We start from the raw sequence: 13,230 nt of genomic DNA on the forward strand, positions 1-13,230 counted from the left end.
TATATTTGATAGCAAAAGCGAAAATGACTACACAAACGAATCAAAAATAGCTTCTTCCTTTTTTTTTTTATTTTTTCTTGGAAAAAAGGTGGAGAGACAATACCGTGCAATAATGTAAGAGAAAATAATAGAAAATTATTTCAGACATAAATCTTGTGCTTCAAGAATCAAGTATACTATAACTGAATAGCTGAATCTTTTTCTTTTTTTTTTTTTTTCTTTTTTTTTGCAAAAAAATAATCTCGAATATTTGTATGTCTCAGGTCTATCGGGTTAAAGACTCCTCCTCTTTTCACGACTATCACAACTTCTTCTAATGATAACGATTAACCGAGCAAAGAAATGAATACAGCGAGCATGCATATACCTGATAACTTATGAAAGGAAGGATTTCAGCGCAGCGACGGAGAAGGGCAAACGTTTTAATCGCAAGAAAAAACTCGAGCAAACCTAACAAAGCTCTTACTCGTACCCGGAGATATAGAACGCACGGAGATAAAGAAAACGCTCGCACATTCACGTACGTTAGTAGTAACGCGATATATTGAAGCTGTATTTTTTCCCCTTTTCAGCGACTGTAATAAATGTATCGTAATTTTTATACTGTCATATGACAAATTACGAAACAATAGAACGGCTTCGTTTTCAAACGGTCTGCTTTTTCGCGGAGATATTCGTATTCGGAATAGGCAAATCTCACGGGAGGAAGAAAAAACTCCTTTAATTAGGACGAAATTGGTCTGCTAGTCAGCATGTTTCAATTTCCCATGACAGCGCCGCCATGTATTTCGGCATTTTTTTTTTTTCCGAATGGTCGGTCGTCGAAACAAAAAATAAAAAAAAAAAATAAAAAAACGACCGTGCTCCCAATAGAATCGGAAGAATTCTATATGGTTCAGCAGGTAAAATTGAATCTGTGACATGTTACCTTCAAACTTTGCATATTAACTAGAGATTAAATTTTGCAATTTAGGAACTCTTATATAATCATTGAATCAATCGTTTCTTTTTTATATTTATAGTTGAAATTTAATTACAAATAAAATCTTATTAAAATGTGACTGTTGCAGCATTGCCTTAAAACCTTTTAAAAAAGGTCATTGCTTTTGAAGTCATAATTACTTTGTTTTATTATGATAAGCGTATTATAATTAATAAATAAAAATTCTACTGTCTAAAGGGACTGAAATAAAAAGTAAAAAGGCAATGTAAGCGTATTGTTAAAACTGCTTTTATATTAAAACAGATTTTGCGGGAAAGTTAATAGCATTGTGAGAGACTATAATAAAGTATAATGGAAGTCATAGTTATTTTAACGATAATTTTTTTTTTTTCATAACGTATGTACGCGTATATCTCTCTAATAAATAAAAAAGAATATAGTATTTAGCACGTATTCGAGTCTTATTTCGTACACGTTGTCCTGAATTCGAAAAATAAAATATAAAAAAAAACGCGGAAAGCTGTGGCACTTAGGTAGCATCCCTAAATTGAGAAACCCTGTGTGCCGAATAATTTACAGCGCACACTTCGAGGGAACTCTCCAATATTCAACGTGATTAAATATTATAAAAGCAAAATTCCGCGAATGCCACCACTATCGCGCGATCCGGAGGTGTATGAAGAAGGGCGGCTGCAAGGGATGAGTCCTGAATACGAGGACGAGGGAGAAAGAGAGAGAGAGAGAGAAAGAGAACGCGAACTCCACGGATAGAAAGGAGATGCTATCCGACGGAGGGAGATCAGGAGGATTTTCAGAGGTGGGGTAGTTTCAGTCATATCGACCACACCACTTTGCCCCGCTATGCCGAGCTACGTCGGTGGAAACACCTGAGCCCACCGACACTCCCGGGGCGTCCTCGCAGCCGCCACTCCTCGCCGAGGCTGCCCGGCATTTCTATCGCCGGCGTGTGCGGCGGGCAGCACGTCGCAGAGAAACCGAAATATATTAATATCCGCGGCCCATCCCTTACGCACACGCGTACATTAACGGCCGCTTGACCAAATGGATTTGTAGTGCAGGAAGAATTTTTATCCGGCCGCCGCGTTAAAAAGAATAAGAATTAACGGCGGTTTCAGATAGAATTAATAATAAAGGGAGGCAAAACGGACTCCTGCGTGAGCACCGGCAAGGTGGCCCGGGAAATGCGGTTTGAAGATTTTTTACGACGCCGTCCAACGCGGGAGGATTGAAGAGCGACGGGGGGAAAGGGGGGAACGGAGAGGAGTTATTTCCACCGGCTTTGCCCTGCCGCACCGCGAAAATACTCGGCAACGAAGTACGTTAATGAAAGAAATACAAGTTGCAAAAGTGAGGGGACTTCAAAGGCAAAAGCCTCTTACCTACAGTTAGATATCGTGCAGGTTGGAACAAAAAAGCAGCCGGAATAGGGGGTCCCGCGGGAACGGACGGAAGGCAGGAGGGAGGGAGAGAGAGAGAGAGAGAGAGTCGAGAAGCTCCGCGCAGCTTTTAATCCGCCTCGGTGGGTCACCGCGCTTGAAAACCTCCGGTTCAGGTTTTGAACTCCGCTCCTGTGGCTTAAGGAGAAGGTTAAGAACCGTTCGGCGGCTTCGGAAACGCGAAAAGTATTAAGTCGGACTGGCAACACTAATTGGAGCAAAGCTGATGGCAATGATCGTGGACCGGTCGTGCAAACGTACAGACAAACTTATAACTCCTTATTGGGAGACCCAGCTCGCGACGGAAAAGACGGAAGAAATAATTCACGAGAAACGTCTCGGTTTGAGACGAGACGTCGCGCGCGGTGCCTAAAGGTGAAGACGCGGAGATACGTTTTTCTCCGTTTCACGGACGATTTCTTTTTAGATCGCGTTACGCATACGCGTTCTATTGTTCCCGCGTAGCAGCTGCTACGATTTCCCTCTCTTTTTTTTTTTTTTTTTAATCTCTTTCTATTAAGTGGTCCGGGCTTCGCGAAAGCCCGGACGTCTGTCCAATCTCGCTCACCTTACACATTTCACCCGTCCGTCCGGAGGAAAATAATCTCTTCGGGGGCGAGCAGCCGGGTTGCGGACGAGCAAGGAAAAGTAGACGCGAACGAAAAGAACAGTCGGACGAACGGAGGATTCAGGGACCGGAAGTTGTCTCGCGTTGGCGGTTTGCGAAGCAATGCCTCTTAAGTAGCCGGTCGGCCCGACAGTCGGGCGAGAAGAAAGAAAGGAAGGAAGGAAGGAAGGAAGGAAGGAAGACAAAAAAAAAAAATGTATAAAAATATTTTAATCCACGATCTCCGTGCCTTTCTCGTCATGCTGTTTCGCGGTGACCTACCGCCCTACCATTTTTCTCCTCACTTCCCCATTCCTGTTCCTCCCCCCGGCCTTCCAAGCTTTTTGCTGTCTGGCCGGATTTTTCGAGATTGCGGTATTAAATCGGCGAATAACGGGCATATATGCACGTAATGTAACGCGCGCGCACGCACGCACGCACGCACGGGTTGTCGCGGGCGTGCCCGTACGTAAATGTCAGGGGTTATAACGCCGCTCTGTGCTCCGCGAAAACGTGGCTGGGTGGAATGTTTTTTATTTCGCGGCCGCGCGCGATTTCCGTCTACAAAAGAAAACAATATTCCGGTCCCTCGCTCTGCATAAATATCCATAACGTTTCGCGTACTTTTCCGAACGCGGCGCGGAATTCGCGCACGATGGAGACGTCTCGCGGAAAACTGTTTAGCTTCACGTTTACGTGGCCGTAACGTATTCAAATGTACTTACGGCGAGCCCGAGCTTGTGATACCTGTTGTCCCTTACACGCGACCACTTGTGCGATGGTCGGTGCGCGCGTACTCTTACACATTGAAGCGGTCACGAGAATGAGAGCAAGTATGTATGTGTGTGTAAGAGAGAAAAAGAGAGAGAGAAAGAGAGCTTGCAGGGAAAAAACGCGATAAAAATTTACATAACGGCTATTTCGCCGAATTTCTCACGAAGTCGGCATTAAATCGTTGAAATAAAAACTGACAACTCACGTCACTGTCATATTTAAACGCGATTATTATATTTACGTGTAACGTGCAATCGGAAACGGCTTAAAAAAAAAAAAAGGAGAAAGAAAAAAAAATTTCCCTTTCCCTCCCGCAAGAATCGCCTGTCGCTTAGCCCGCGCGTTTAAAACGTCCCGCACGCACGCACGTCTAATTTAACTGTCCGTGGAATGGACAAAACTTGCGACAAGAAAATGCAATTTTAACATCTATTCGTGACACGCGCGAGTATACTCCGGCTATCGGCGCCGCACGCGACGTGCCTCTCGCGCGGAATAGAATGCGCCGTCGAACGAGCTTATTTTTATACATTAAACCGAGATCCGGACGCGAGGGAGAAAGTCGCGCGCGGCTGCCGGAGAGGGTGGCATCCTCATCCGGCAGAAAATCCCTTCGCTCGTAACCGAGGCTGGCTGAGCGCAGTGGTAACGCTAAGCTCGACGGGAGATGCCGCCTGCGGTCTCCATAAACAGCGCTTACGCCACACGGGTTTTCTGGACGGGGTGGCGGGAAGCGACTGGTTGCGAGAAAAGGGGGATGGAAACCCCAGGCCGTGGGTGGCAGCGGAACGGGCAGCGTACGTAGCGCTACGACCCCTTGGTTGCGTTCGATCCCCCCACCCTGTTTGTACACCCGCAACAACGAGAAACACCTCGTCGTTCCGCGCGGCAACCTTAGCCCGCCAACGCGAAACAGGCAGCCCTCCTGGGCTCGCCTCGTCTTCCCTCGTGCCGTCGCCGTCGTGGCGGGATACAACGGGCTTTAAAGGATGCGCTTGGGCGCGAAACGGTAGCGCGCGTCGCGACCCTTCCGACGTCGCGACCACCCTTCCCACCGACGCAGGCAACCGACGGACGGATCGTCGCCCGTCTGCATTACGCCTCCTGTCACCGTGATCCCGATGGGAAAACCCTTCGATATATTACCTACTAAAGTCCAAGCGAGACCTCCTCGCCTATCTCGCGCCTATGCGTCGGCGGCCTTCCTTTCCCGTCTTCACGACAGATGCTGTTCCCTATATCACTCCTTTACGAGAGGCTTAAGGTGAGACGACGGTAATCGATCGGCGTACATCAGCCGACAATGGCATCGACCGACGCGTCTTAATTACGGGCGATACAATATATATATAACTATATATATATATATATTTTTTTTTTTGCGATGAAAAAGGTACGCGCTTGCGACTCGCGCTCGTCAATAACGGGATTAACCGGCGACGTGTCGGGAATCACGCGGAGAAAAACACGGGAGCGACAAACGGTGGGATTTAACGAGCCACATCTGTTCTATATATCGGCATCCAATTGATACCCGTTGAGTAATGAGGTGGGTTCATCTATTGCCTGCCATTACGTCGGACGCTATAGCCACGTCGGATACAGTAATCATAGTTCTAAGGCAATAATGCGGGTCTAAACCCCTTCATCGACGGAGAGAGCGAGAGGCAGCCACGAAGCTACCCCTTCCGTAGAAATAACCTGTCGATACCGGTTACGCGGAATCCCGCCGTTGAGGCACGTTGACCGCGTAAAGTGAGCCATAATAGACACGCTATAGACATCGAAGCCTAGCGCCGATATCGCGCATTCGAGGACAGTCTTAGACGACAGGATAGCCTATATTTAATGGCAGAGTACGAAATATAGGTCAGGTCCTCGCTTCCAGACATTAAGCAATTCGGAAGCCGAGAGAAGTTCGCGGATCCTAAAGTAGTTCCGGTACTTAAGAGAATCGCTGCCGTGCCAAATGAAATATAAGGAACGTAGGAATACGCGAGGGCGCAGAGCTACCCGCAAAGGCGTAAGAAAATGTTTTATGATCGGCGCGATCGAATTATTCCTTTTAAAATAAACGGTGAAAAACTTGGGAAAAATTCATGTCGCGTTAAATCGCCGATAATATGCTTAAATTTAATAAAGTTGGCAAATAATTAACAGCGCTAATCGACGGCATCGTCGAAGTTTTTTAATTCGATCTATCGTGCAACAACTCGCCCACCCGATGCGACGAATAACCCCCATGACGCGTTTGCGAATTAACATAAGAATAATTTTCACGCGCGATGCAATCCGCGCGGCATCGTACGACGAGCTTTAAGCCGAATCTTCGACGGCTATATCCGGCTGCAGAATTCGATTCGCCGAACTCCAATTCTACGATAACGCAAACCTCTTGATTTTCCTCCCCGTAGCGGCCAAACCGAGCGAGCGAACGCGAACAATAGACGAGCTTGTCGCTCCACGGTTTGCCTGACCCAGAACCTCCGAATCCGCACGCGGAATTCGGAGCCTTTTATGTGGTTCGAGGGCGCATGACCGGGCTAATTGGAATGTTCGGTCGGAATATCTGGAGCAGGTCGCCGCGGATAGATGGAACGCTCCCAAGTGCGGATGCAACGCCGGCCGTATTCCTCTGTAGCTAAACCGGCGCAAACAGGTGTAGAACGCGGCGAAGATGCGCGCAGCGCATGCATAGCGACGGAAATGCCAGCGGATCAATTAATTTTTTCGACAACGCTGACTCGGCGACACTTTTTCTTCCCCCCCTCTCCCCCGCGGAAGCTTTTTACGGCCCGTCCTCCCCCCGACCGGCCGGTTTTCGATATTTCTGAACGGAGGGAACGCTTATATACTCCGATACACCTTTGTCCCTTTATTCGCGGACTGACTGGGTCAATTGGAAATATTTGGCGACGGCGGTATCTAGAGCGAGGCCTTGGCGAGCTCCCGGAACGCGGATACAAAACATCGGAGACCCTTTGCGGCTGGCATGAGCGCAAGCAGGCGCGACGCAGGGGCACAAACGCGAAAGAGGAAGCTAGGTTTCTACGTGGAGAGTCCGGATCGATCCGACTGCCAGGTCAACCCTCACCGCGACTCACTCACCCGGCACCAGCTAACCGCAAGATATTTTGCGCTTATACGTCGTTACGCTATTACTTATTGCAAATTGCGAAGTGCGTATAAAAGTATTCCGTATTATCGACGCGGGGGCCGCACATAAACAAGTGGCGTTTGCGTCAATATCCAATACAGCGCCGTGCACTTGAAGCGTATTATGAGAAAGTATTTGGATTGGAAAAATGGGCTTGAAAAAATATCGGTTGAAAAACGACCGATATATAAAATCGAGTGGCAGCCGCAAGTGAATAAAGTCACCGGCGAAGTTTAGATAGAGTAAACGTGAAACGAGCGAGCGGCGTCCGTAGCACGAAAGAGAGAAGAAAAAAAAAAAAAAAAAATTAGGACCTTGGAGATCGTTTGTTCGCAGTTGGTACCGATTGCAGCCTCAATGAGCCTTTATGAAATTCCGACAACTGCGGATCTCTTTCGTTCCGCGTTTTGTCGCTCTCGCGCTCTCTATTCGGTGTCTCTTCCTCCCCCGTGCTATCCGCAGTGTTTCGCGTCGGTGAACAAATTATTCGACTAATTTCAGCCGATAACTGACAGTGATGCGCGTTAATATGGAAATATCATGGCCCATCGAATGTACGAAGCCCGGCGGTACCAGCGAACACAATTCAGTTGACGAAGATGCGTTTAATGTGGAATAACAGTCGATCAAGTCATCGAGACGGGGGATAGGATTCCGCGCCGATACGAAAGCTGGCCCCCGCCGCCGCGGTCGGATTAAACGTCGCGGTATTTTATACGGATCGGACATTAAGAATGTACAACGGAATATCAAAACGGTATTTCGTACAAAAGCATTATCCACGCGGCTGCAAACTCATCAGCGCGACGTGAATATTTTAATAACATGTGCCGCAATTAATATTATCTGAATTATTTCATAGCGGTCTTTTAATCATTGCATTAATTAATACTACTGCCATATGCAATCTATGTAAATCAAACGAAGCCTCAATAATATTCCGCCGGGCAGCAAAGCGTTAAATAACCCGAATTACGAGAGGATGGGTATGAATATGAAATGCTTTACGAATTACAATTTTGAAAACGGTCTATTGTTTGGAAATTGAAGCGGGTGTAAGAACGATAATAAACGAATTGTGATTTATGAGTTGTCCGACAATCGCCCCGGTGGAGATTGCTTACCCGCGGTAACAACAATTTGTTTGCGCTCGACGCCACCCGCCCGCGTGTAAAGGTGGAAATAACGTGTGCACGTTCCGCTAAACCGAGACCGTGAATTCAAGGTAAACAGCGGCGCGTAAAAAAAAGCGATCCGTTTCGCCGGCGCCCTTAATTCCGCGTCCGGGGCAGCTTTCATGTACGAAGTCATCCCGTTCGAGCGGACCCCGCATTAAAATCCGCGACGCGATCTTTCTCTCTCGTGCGAGTAAAACCGCGGCGATTCATATAACTCGATTCTTGCGGAGTAGCGAAAGGATATTTACTCGCTTTCCCACCGCCGCAATTTTCCCGCCCCGGCTTCGTACATATCGCTTTTGATTCTTGATTCCGCGAGTCAACAATTTCGGTCGAGTGTCGCGTCGGAGACGGATCCGCGGCGAAAAGAAACGCTTCCGGTGCGCGCGGGAGGGAGGAGAAAAGGGATCTGATCGAAGAATCGAACTAACGGCCCCCGCGGATGTATTTAAAACGAGGCGACAAACGAGTTCACTTTTCGACGATTTTCGTTGCATAACCGCCGCGGAGAAGCAATTTACTGGCATAACGCAAATTGTCGGTGAAACAATTTCATTGGACGCGGCACAAAGGTTCGCCGCGGCGCGAAACAATACGAGGAATACCTGGCGCCCGGTATCGGATTATTCGACGTTTTCATTAGCCATTGACATCGCCGCGTAAAATATCGATTTCGCTCCGCTCTACGAAACGGTATGGATTTCTCCTGCTCCTGTGCATTAATATTAATTTTCGTTGCTTTTACATCGCCCCCTCCCCCTTCCCCCTCTCGCGATTCGGCATACCCGTAACGTAGATTAATTGAGAAAGCCTGTTACCGAGAAGCGAGACAGTGGTTATTAATGGCGTAACAAAATAATCGGCGCGCGGTCCGCTGCGCGCCCACCGGGGGGGATCTTCGACAAATATAAGACGCGAAAACTTCCGGGGTGCACCGGGCGAAAGACGCGGCCGAGATTTACGGCCGCTCTCGCTATAGAAACATCGTTCCCGATGAGGAGGACCGGGCGAGGAGGGACGAATTTTGCGTCAGCCGGTTAATGACGGGGTCGAAGTGCGCCGACGTCGCTTTCCGCGATGTTTACCAAATTACAGAGAATTAATCAGCATCAGGGATTAATTGCGCCGGCATTCGGGCGCGGCGCGGCGCAACCCAAGATATTTCATTTCGATGAAAAGAGGGGGGGGGGAGGGTTACCCGGGGGGAGGGCGCGGGTTTTTGTCCGATACCGAGAGCGAGAGCTCTCCCCCGAGTTTCCCGCTCGCCCGAAGAAACCTGTCATTAACGTAACGAACGATTCTTGTTGTTCACCGCGGCGAGAGCGTTTATTTCTACGTGGCACTAAATCTAAGCCCGGTTTAGGAGAGCGGGGCGCGGTAGCAGCGCCGTGGCTCGAGAAACAATCCCACGTTTTTCTTTTGCTCGTGGCCGAGTAAGCCGATGCCCCGAGCCACTAATCACAAAGAAATTACTCGTTGGAAAAAGCCCTTTTCCCTTCCCTAGCTTCGGACGTTAAGGATTGTACCCGGTGGATATTCGATTACTTCGGTTTCGACCGTGCGGCGAATGCTACTAACGTCGCCGTCGCTTCGGGCGCGAAACGCACGTTCGCGCAGACGACCTGACGAAGAATCCGAGACGTTCTGCTCGCGACTACGTTGATTTACGAGGCGTCGTAAAGCAGAGGGCTTGCGACTTACGTAACGCGAGTCTCGAAATGGTCCGCGAGTAAGCAACGCCCTGACGAACCTTCTCCGGAACAAGTTAGGGGAATTGTCAAAGACGACGAACGCGGCTCTCCGAGACAAACGGGAGTCGGGCGACAACACTAGCGCGGAGGTCAGCGGCGACCGCCGCTTAAGTGCCTCGTATTTGGCCCCCGGACGAGACCGCTCCGTTTCGGAGGGTCGTACTCCTCTCGTAACTCCGGCCAAAAGCAATAGCCTTCCTCAAATGCATTACACGCCCAGTTTACAGCGGACGCGAAACGCGAGCGGCGGGTTGCGCGAACCCAAACCGACGTATGCGCGCGGCAGACGTAACTTAAACGTTTAATTACAGACGGATCTCGGCCGATGGCGAGATTATGCCTCCTCGATCGATTCGGCCGCAACCGATTGCGCATTATCAGCTGACGTTATCGCACGTTAGGCCGCGACGGATCGACGTCTCGAGTACAGAACTCTGACTCGCGGAAACGCGATATTGTTTCCCGATCGCGTCGCCGCAATGCTCGCCGATGTATCCGACCAGCGTTTGGTACATCAGCGCAATGAATGTCGACCCGAATTGCAGAGTTAAATTACACCGCGTGTCCACATCCGCGGGCACGCGAGATTTGTGGTTTGAAAAAGCGAGGATAGACATTGAGAGACGATTCCGGGGAAAATCTGGATCGTATCGAGGAAAATATAAACGGCTGAGCTTAACAAACGGGCCCGCGATACCACGCGAAAAGTACTTCCCTAATCGATAAACTGACGCGTTACAAAACTTTCGTTGATCATCTACATTTTTGTCGCGGCGATATATCGCAAAGTACCTCACCACGGCAAAAGTTACCTAATATTCACACAGTTTATTCTCCGTGGAAAGATTAGTCTGCCGCACGATCGAAATATTACCGTAATTTAAACCTTTAGTCTCCCCGTAAGCGAAAAGAGGAAAAAATAAAATAAAATAAAATAAAATAAAATAAAATAAAACAAAATAAAACAAAATAAAATGAAATAAAATAAGTTCCGTATCTCTCACGTAGAAACTGTGCGTCTCTGTTGAGAAACATTCCCCCGCTCATTTCTTTTATCTCGAGAATTTCCCTTTCTCATTAGTGTAGAACTGCGGGGGAGCGCGCAAGTTTAACGTCGGGGTAAATAGAAAGCCCGAGTCCCGAAGAAAGGCGGTAATGTACAAGCAATACGGTAAATGGCGTAAGCAACCGAACCGAGACAGCGTCGGGGGGCCGCCCGTGCTAACCGATAATTGCGTCTTTCGTTCTCCGAGCGCCGACGCGATCCTCTTCCCCGCGCGCGACGAAGACCTACCGCAACGGATATATCTCGAAGCGACTCGGATCTCTGGCAAGTGTCGACGTTCGCCGCTCGTTGAAGAAGAGACGAAACCGCGTCCGGGACCACCTCGCTCGAACCGCGACCCGTAAAATCCTGCGAGAAAGAACAACGCGAAACCGCCCGGCGGCGCCGGTGCCTCGCGGCAAGACGCTGGAGACATTGAAAAGCACGGGAAATAGCGGAGCTTTAAACCCCATCAGCGTTTACGACATACGAGTCTTGCGAAATTTCCCTCCCACGCTTTTCCGCCCAGAAGGTGACGGTACACCGTAGTAATTTAAAGACGATTGTTTCGCGAGAGGAAAAAAAAATAGAAAAAAAAAGTTAATTCGCGAAACCGGCCGCCTTTTTCTCTCCTGCTGCTTTTTAATATTCTTCCTCGGCACGACTTTCTCGCGGCGTACGTTTAGATTAAAGTACAGTTCGATTAAAATTAGTCGGTGGAATATTTGTTCTGTCGTATCTTTCGCCGAATCTCTCGTACAAAGCGCTATTGTTATTGCTATTGTTATAGGCCGACGTGGAAAATGAAAAAGTTGCCGCATACGTGCGTATTAAGGCTGCTAAATTAAAATTGCGAAATTAAAATTGCAAAATTAGCAAACTGTATTTTTTTTCTTTCTTTTTTTTTTTTTTTTTTTTTTTCCTTCAATAACTTCGGCTCCGCTACTTATGGCACGGGCATACTGCTACATCGCTTATTTATAGCGCATGTAAATTTTATGTATTAATTACCAGCAGAGTCTGTCTCGTAATATCGTTCCGCTACTGAAACATTTTATTCATTTTGCAAAGTGTACACATAACTACGGTAATGAAGTCGTATTCATATTCACTCTACCGGGTAGTATATTTACGGTCTCGGTAACAGGCAGCAGAAACAATGCAAAAACTACGCCCGGTTCGACGGTTGCAAAAACTCGATTACTTTGCGTTCCGCGCTGCAGTTGTAAAAAAAAAAAAAGAAAAAAAAAAGTGCCGCATTATACCTGTTTCATCTCGCTCGTTTTGCTCGAATATCGAGCAATTTCTTCTTTTATCTTCCAAATTGAGAAGCGCGCGCTTCAAAGCGTATCGAAATCACGACGGACGGGGCCGGCATAAATGCGGAAGAACCGGCATATTTATTTCTACCCTTCGCAGACCCGAAAATTCAAGTGGGGTAAGGGTTGAAACGGGGAGGCAAGGAGGGTTGAAAAGCATCCGGGGGCAGGACGGCGAGTGCCCGGTCGCCGGCAAACTCCAAGGGTTAAAATTGCCGAGAGACGGAGCGGGAGGTGCCGGATCGCGGGACCGGAGCGGACTGCGCTCCGCGCCGGCGGTACTCGCGGCGCGTATGTGCGGGCGCGGATTTAGTGCGCGGTGTCTCCACGGGTCAGGGCGGCGCTGCGCCGTCTGCGAGATCCTCAGTCCGTCACGGGGTCGCGAGGGGTACGCACTGCTCTCGTCGGCTTTCGCCTGTATATACCCGGGCACGAACGTCGCGACGCGCGAAAGGCGCACGCCGCACGAGAGGAGAGTTGGCCCGCCCGCCGCGTCGACAGCTACCGGGATTTCGTTTTTATTTTTCCTCCCCCTTCCCCGCCCCCCCCGCCCCCTGGTTTTCATTTTTTCTTTTTATTTTCCCCGTCTATCTTTTCGCCGGCATAAAGAGTGGTGGTGGGTGCTCACGTCGGTGAAAATGACGGCACTTTGTGAATCACGATAATCGGGACGGCGATCGTGGGGTGGCCAGTGCGGAGTGACCGAAGGAGGGAAAAAGGATCACCCGGTGAAACACTGCGGCACGAGAAAAACCGGGCTTACGACGTACACGGAACTGTCACTAAAAGTGAGTGGCTTATTTCTCTGTAAATGGCTTTTAAATCCCCTCGCACCTCGGGCTACGCTAATCACCGCGCTCATAAAGGAATACTTAATTTCTTTTCGCTTTAATCGTTACTGTTGGGTACAAGTTTAATTTTTCTTTTTCTTCTTTTTTTCTTTTTTTTTTTGTTATATAATTTGTCGTTCGAGTATATTTAATTAAAAGTAACCTCGTA

At 48.5% G+C, this 13,230-nt stretch overlaps 1 protein-coding gene and 1 long non-coding RNA gene across 2 annotated transcripts in view; one reads left to right on the plus strand and one right to left on the minus strand.

The window, feature by feature from the left end:
• Positions 1-13,230, minus strand: part of LOC139111481 (uncharacterized) — a 46,833-nt gene that overhangs the window by 19,336 nt on the left and 14,267 nt on the right. The window lies entirely within an intron of this gene.
• Positions 12,592-13,230, plus strand: part of LOC139111463 (discoidin domain-containing receptor 2) — a 137,924-nt gene continuing 137,285 nt past the window's right edge. The window contains exon 1 of the mRNA XM_070671760.1: positions 12,592-13,019. The gene's annotated coding sequence lies outside the window, so the exon portion shown is untranslated. The remainder of the gene's footprint in view (positions 13,020-13,230) is intronic.

The sequence above is a fragment of the Cardiocondyla obscurior genome, linkage group LG24 (assembly GCF_019399895.1).
Source record: "Cardiocondyla obscurior isolate alpha-2009 linkage group LG24, Cobs3.1, whole genome shotgun sequence".
Taxonomy (NCBI): domain Eukaryota; kingdom Metazoa; phylum Arthropoda; class Insecta; order Hymenoptera; family Formicidae; genus Cardiocondyla; species Cardiocondyla obscurior.